At 34.8% G+C, this 7737-nt stretch overlaps 1 long non-coding RNA gene across 1 annotated transcript; it reads right to left on the bottom strand.

The window, feature by feature from the left end:
• Positions 1–555: 555 nt before the first annotated feature.
• Positions 556–2641, bottom strand: LOC127879994 (uncharacterized). The gene is made up of 3 exons (XR_008049374.1): positions 2577–2641; positions 1233–1453; positions 556–1079 (listed from the first exon to the last, which is right to left on the bottom strand). It is a non-coding gene; the product is annotated as an uncharacterized LOC127879994 (long non-coding RNA).
• Positions 2642–7737: the final 5096 nt, after the last annotated feature.

Below are 7737 nucleotides of genomic sequence, written 5' to 3'. Positions count from 1 at the left end.
GGCAATGTTCTTTTCCTTTTTTTAATTTTATTCTTGATTTTTTACTGGAGCTTTTACGATCCAATGTTTACATTTATCGATATAAAGCATTTAATGAATAAGTTAAAAAATGCCAAAATCTGTGAAAAGTGTTATCATCCACGTCGAATACGATAGGAAGCAATTTTAAGTTTTTTTAACACAACACGCATTTCATTCAAACAAATCATTTTTTCATGCGATCGAAGGTCAACTGAATAATCTGCTTTTAATACGTTTTCACGCATTCATTTCAAACAATAGAGATTTATTACAAGTGGCATTATGCATAATATAATATCGTTTCCATTTGTAACATGTGATATTTCGGCGCGAAAATATATGTTCACTATTCAAATAGTCGGTTTACATTTTATCATAGTGCAACTTCATATATATATATAATATATGTATTTTTGAATATATATATATATATAAAAAATTTTGAATATATATATATATATATATATATATATATATATATATATATATATATATATTTAACAATACATCAACATATTGTTACATTATCTGCAAATGTTCAGTTCAGTTGTAAATTAAATAGTTAATATCAATGCAAAGTACGCTGCATCGTCATGAAGTAAAGTGTCCAGTTGCACAGTTGCAGATCCTGTGAACGTGTCAAACAAAAAACGCTCAAAATTGGCCCTTGTCGGCTCAAGTACGTACTACTACTTACAAGTACTCCGGTTGCTATTTAAGTATATTACAATATAACCCGGGTACGGGAAAGACGCTTCAATGCATCCCGCCCAAATCCGGGGTACTTCTAGTATATTTTCCGAGCAACGGGTACTTTATAAGATACTTAGGAGAACCCGGGTACCTTTATGGAGTACCTGGGCCGACAATGACCAATTGAGCACAAAGAACTTTACGGAACTAGGGCAGCGGCTGATTGCTTTCCAGACACTTCTTTCTTCCACAGCCGTCCGCGCAGCATGGTCGGCCTTGCGTGCAGTCGGCGTCTGTGGTACAAAGATCTTTCATAGCCGCGCTACCGCAGTTACCAGGAGGTTCGGGTATCGGTGTCGGACATACTGTTTACAATAGGAAAATAGTATTATATAAAACATTTTTAATTTCTTCAAGTAAACTTAAAGTTATGACAGTACATATATTACACATTTGATAGATGAGTCTGCTATTTACAATAATATACGCATTCTGGCGAATATGCTTCATCCACTGACCTACGGACCAGCAGACCGACTCTTTGCAAGTGAAGCCATCCGTGCACTGTCCGCTCCCCTTGCATGGGCCACCGGGATTGACACATGGCCCAGTTACAGGATTGGGACAGCAATAGTTATTCACACCGCAAAAGAAGCCCGCTGCGCATTCTCAAGTTGCTGGACAAAGTCCGTTGCTGGACAAAGTCCGGAATTACCAATACATACATGCCCTCCGTATGCTGGAATAAATACATGTTCACATATTCAGAAACGGATTTTCACAAATGGTAGACGATGATATTATACACGTTAAACCACAATTATTGTTTCTAAAGTATGCAATATAAAAACATCGTCATAATAAGCCCGGATTATGTTATCTCTTAAATTCTTCTCTTTTACAATTGAATCGACCTCAATACTAACTTTCTAAATAGAGATAAAGAGTTGTCACACAAACAGCAAAAATTATACTTCATACTAGCACTGTCTTAGGAAAGAATTATCTTTTCCTTGACTGTGTTTTATAAATTAATAAATAAGTTGTTGTTAATCAGGTAATAAACAATGCCGTGTCATTTTCATAAGAGAAGGTTTACGAGTTTAAGCAAATTCACCTCGGACACGCTGTCTGTTCAAAGTTATCCCTACGCACAGGCACTCTCAGGTGTTGAGAATGTGACGACACTCAGGAGAAATCGGAACGTGACGAACAGTCACAAAATTTCATGCTTACATCTTTCTGGTTGCCGGATATAAGTACACAAGCGTGCCAATTTAATCCACTAAGTATCGATATAGCACCATTTATTTGCAGTTGTTGCTGTCAAGCGTAAAATAAAAGGTTCGTTGTGTCCACTATACACGATCGACCCTAACGTTTTGTAAACTTTATTTTGGTTTTCATGGTTCAGTATTGTATCATTTTTGCTTTATTCGATAATATTCATATAGTTAACTAGTAAGTCTCCTTCATACATATTCGCTGAATTAACTTAAAATTAACAATAAGTAACTGAGAAAGAATGTAAAATAAAGATATGGAATATTTCTGAATGTACATAAATGTTCTTGTTTAAGTCGGAAATCATAACATATTTAACGAAATAAAAAAAATAAGTTTAAGTATTAGCGATATTAGTGGAACCAAATGTCAAGTTCTTTTTAAGCCTCGCAGCAAGCCTTAATAACAAGAACGGCAAAACATACGAACAAGTGCACACAATATAAATTTATAAGCCATTAGTGTCGTAAAGCTCTCTCTTTTTTTTATTAGTAAAAATCTATATAAATAATGAATAGTAAATTATGAATACGTCTATAATTTTTGCATAGTCTCATTAAACATTGTAGTTTACGTACCAGACGAGAACAAAAGCGCCAGGAACAACCACTCGCAAACGAATCGCGTCATCTTTTTAATCGTAGTCTTTAGGAAAAGTAACGCTATGTGCAACCATGGGCGTTTATATAGCAACTGCTTTTGCGCATGTAACGTTTAGTAATAAATTACATTTTGACACTTTCAAGCACGTGGACATGCAATGCATACTGCAAATAGCCAACGATATTAATTATATAAAAATATGTGAATAGCATTGCTTTTTGTAACAACTCCTTCATAAGCGACAGCAATTGCTCTGATTGATGAGATCGGTTACTGAAGCTGAACAACTAATTATTCACCAAAACAATCGAGTTTTTTATCTTAATGTACGCAGTTTGGTAAAATAACGGTTTTCAAAAAATAATTCGTATAGATTCAATAAAGAATGGAACTATTATTTGTAAACTAGCACAATAACACTCCTGACTAAAATATTTTTTAAATATCAGTTCATTAATTGAGTCGCGTTCTGAGAAAACTAGGCATAATGCATGTGCGTAAAGTGTCGTCCCATATTAGCCTGTACAGTCCACACAGGCTAATCAGTGACGACACTTTTCGCCTAAATTGGTTTTTTGCTAAGAAGAGACTTCCTTTAAACGAAAAATGTCATAAAAGCGGAAAGTGTAGTCCCTGATTAGCCTGTGCGAACTGCATAGGCTAATCTGGGACGACACTTTACGCACATGCATTATGCCCAGTTTTCGCAGAACACGACTCAATTGATACTCTTTGTTCAAAACTGATAGAATTAAAAAGCGTTTGTCCCGCTGGTCTTTGATAATTTGAAAATGCGTGTAGTACATTCAATCATAGTTCAATAATAAACAATAAAGCGTCTGTTCCACATTCGAAATGCTTTTGCCTCCTCGAAGTCCCGGTTGCGAATCGCGGGCAAATTCCAACAAACGTGAACTTAACCTAGCGATATCACGTGAGTATCAGTTTAACCCATTTTTGCCTAGTTGACTCTCCCATCCTTCTTAATTGGATCAATTTATTTCCAAAAAAAATGGATGTGTAGTATATTTATTTCTATATTTAGAATATTTCTTACAGAAATTCCTTTAAGCAAACAGCTTCAAGCGGCGTCTCATCTGGGTCTACGCTGTTTGCAAAGGCCTTTTTTCTAGACACTAGGCCTAAATCGGTTAATAAATGAAATCAGATGGCTCAAATGTGCTATTAGGTGATTACGAAATTCGCGTGCATGTTGCTTATCTTGTATCAGCTCATCTGAGCACACAGTTATAAAGTTGACGTTTTGTGTCCGCCTTTATTTCATCGCTAGTCGCCTACATTTACCTTGTGAACACACGTATGCCATATTTTTGCCCGATCTTCATGACATTTGGTCAGAAAGTTTGCCCTTATTATATCTCATCCTTGTTTATAAAAAACCTATATGGGGTAAAGCACAAGGCTGATCAGTAAAGAAAACATTTTTAAAAACTTTAAGAAATCGCATTTAAAACAATCTTAATGTACGTTGTTAAAACATAATATTCAAAAATTGTTCCCAACTGTGAGACTTATTTTTCTAACATTGTCTGACAGTGTGAAACTTCTTGAAGACACATTTATTGCCAAATTATAATGCAATTTGTTTCAACCTTTTTCCAGAGTAAAATCAGATTTATTTAAGGCCTATTTAGCCACGATTTAGATTAATAGGCCAATTATCATGAAAACCTTGTAAAAACTTACACTTCAATTTGTTGTGGACAATATTTAATGAACGTGTTAAGATCAAACATTCTTAAAATTCATATGCTGAGTATCAACATGGTTTTCTGTTTGTTAAAACCTATGGCCACGAGGGAGCGAGTCGGTGTTGCATATGTGATATAGGTCTTATAAACAATGATCCCAGTTACCTTGGCCTCGGTATGGAAAAACAGGGCTTAATACATGTCGTAAAGTATCATCCCAGACGACACTTTGCGACTGAACTGGATTTTGGGGAACAAAAGACTTCCTTTACGATTTGTATATGCGTTAAATTGTAATATATTGATAAAATACGTCACAATAACACAAAATAGGCAAGAAAAACTATACATTGAAGACGAATTCCATACAATGCCTGAAAGACAAATTAGCGCCCCGAGCCGATTGTGACGAAAATATTTCGTACATATTTTCCTACAATAACCGAAGCATTCGTCTTTTTAGTAAGTGTTCGTGTGTCGTATGAATAGATATCGTTGCAGGAGTTTCAAATGAACCGTTAAACTAAAGTGAGATTCACATCACACATGCATGATTTACATGCTGGCGAATTCGACTGTACAGACATTTTCGATTTCAAAATTAAATATCTGGATTATTTCGCATTTTTCAACACATGTTCTTCTTCGGGTCGATATTGCTATACCGGAACGGTATAACTCAGAAGCCCTGCTCGCCCAGTCTCCTTTCGTTGTAAATGCTACTGAACCTAATCGCTTGTCCGTCTGGGCTCTTATGTCCGACTAGGCATTGTATACATTTTATTATTGATTAGCGTATTTCAACATGATTAAATGAAAACAACAGGATCATTACAATTGTGTCGCGTGATAACGCTTAATTATACATTTAAATCTATTATTATTCATTAACGAAGCTTTATTTTCATTATCATCAATGCACGCAGTTTCCCAAGTGCGTTATGATACTACGAGTCATTAGTGGTATTTTTCCCCCTGATTTACAGCATTCTTTTAGTTTTTGAATACGAATCAAAAACGGAAAATTGTCAATTTGACAATCTGTGCACAACGCCCTTTCAATTTAAGACTGTTTTTGTCTTCATCTGTCTTATTGTTTTGATTGTTGTTGTTCGTTCTCCTCGACGTACGTTAACTTTACTGCGCTTAAGGGAGACTTCCTTCACTCATCTCACAGTAACATTCCAAGCGTGTCAATGTCAGACACACAAGAACAACGCCTCGCTTAAATGCAGTTAAGTTAAAGTCCATCTAAATTACAGTTGAATTGCATTTATAAATAAATGTAGACCGCATGCTATCTTTCTGGTCACGTGTATCGTACGTGTAAAAACCGTCAGAAATACGACGTCTAAAATGAGAACAAAACAGTTTAAGAATACTTGCGTAAGTAAAAGAAGTTCTATAAATTAAATTCAATTAAAAACGTTATAAAACAATTCGGTTACATGACCTCTCGGGATCGAATATGTGCGTAATTCAAATACTATCCGAATACCACTCCTACGTTCAACGAGATTTCTTTTATTACATTATTTGCTTGTAGAGAGGTGTTAATGAACTTTCTTTAAACGTACACGTTGTTTTCGTGGAATTTTATATAAAAACAAACTTCCTATTGTTCCTTAACCACCAACAAATCTAGGGATGTCGGCGGATGCCATAGTTCATATCCAGATGTGATATCCGAATTCTATCCAGATATCCATTAAGATTGGCATATGCTGTCGAAATCTGGAGTCATGTTTTCTTAATTAAGTAGATGTGTTGTATGTTTTTTTATCAACGTTATTTATTATTATAGATTATACTTACAATAAACTGGATTTTTGCTAAGCAAAGACTTCCTTCAAACAGCAAATATCATAAATGCGGAATGTACTGTCCCTGATCAGAATGTGCGGACTACACAGGCTAATCTGGGACGACACTTTACGCACATGAATTAAACCCCCCTTTTAACAGAGCACGGCTCAAATATATTAACATTCATAACAAGTAAAAGTTTTGCGTTGGGCCCTCTGTCATAATGACTGTACTTTAGATTCAAGTATACATTTTAATAAAAAGTTTAAATCGCTACGTCTGTCTGGTATATGGTCCTTAATTGCGACGTTTAAGCACGGACACATTTGTTTCTTTTTGTAGAGAATCATTTATCATCACGAAGTGCGAAATAGATTAGCATACTAAATTATGACATATTGTTTAATTTAAAGCTCTGTCAACGAAACTGTGGTTTTATAATTGTTCAGCAAGTAAATATGTTTATTACGTCTGGGTCAAGGTAAAAATAATCGGCCGCAGAGGACATTTCTCCTTGTTTATTTAATAAATTAACACGCACATCATGGTGTCTTAGTGCAAACAAGAGAGAAATATCATGTTACTATTTTCATTATATACATTTCATACGATAGTTCGTATACTCAAATGCTAACCGAATACTAGAACAGGATCCGGCTACTCGGATGTTCGTCGACATCACTAAAATCACAAGGCGCCGAAAATCCAGATTTTTGCGCAGCGAAACTCGCCGGTGTTGTTTTTGCTTAAAGACGAGTCGGATACATTAGTGAACGTTGTTGTGTTGGAATAACGAAACAGTACCGTTTGATTGTTACAGACATTATGAAACAAATACATTTAGCTGAAACCAACGTCGCAAGTATGGAATGTATGCATATATTCCTTAAGACGCACGTATTTAAATATCGTGTGATGCCTAAATTCGAATTATATCAAAATTGTCCAATTTCACTCGGTCCAGCCGGAAAATAATACACGCTGGTATTATAAACAATAACGTCTAGTTATACGGTCAGTTTTTGACATTGACATTAAAATGTACATGCATGAGTATGTTCAACGATATTAGTTCTGATTAACCTAAATATCAAAATATCAAATATATATATTTATAAAATCAAAATATATATCACATTATATTTGTTAATTGGCTTATAAACAAGACCTTTATCTTTATGCTATCATGCGTTTAAATAGATATGGATAATGCTTAAACACTTAATTCGTTCGCCCAAGAGTTTCGAAATGTTGGGTAAGAAAATAATTATTCGGAAAAGGTATATAAATTATATAACTTTAAGCTCAAAATTATAGGTCAGTCAGTATATGTCTGCGACTTTCACCTTATTTATGTTTATGTATTTGGCAACATTCTACACACTCGTCACTTACTTAACTTTCGGCAAATTTGTATTCCTAAGAACATTCTTCGTGGTATTCATTTATATTCACTTATAATTGTTGCAGGCTTTGCGCAAAAAAACTTGCCAATTTAAGTCTAGATCTGGTACGTCTTATTATGAAAGTGGTTTATTAAAACTAACCGCTAGCTATAAAGTCGTACAACAAAAGAAAATCACACCACTACATTGACTAATATAATGCTTCCTGATGT

The sequence above is a fragment of the Dreissena polymorpha genome, chromosome 4 (genome assembly GCF_020536995.1).
Source record: "Dreissena polymorpha isolate Duluth1 chromosome 4, UMN_Dpol_1.0, whole genome shotgun sequence".
Taxonomy (NCBI): domain Eukaryota; kingdom Metazoa; phylum Mollusca; class Bivalvia; order Myida; family Dreissenidae; genus Dreissena; species Dreissena polymorpha.
This window is presented reverse-complemented; position numbering and strand designations above follow the sequence as displayed.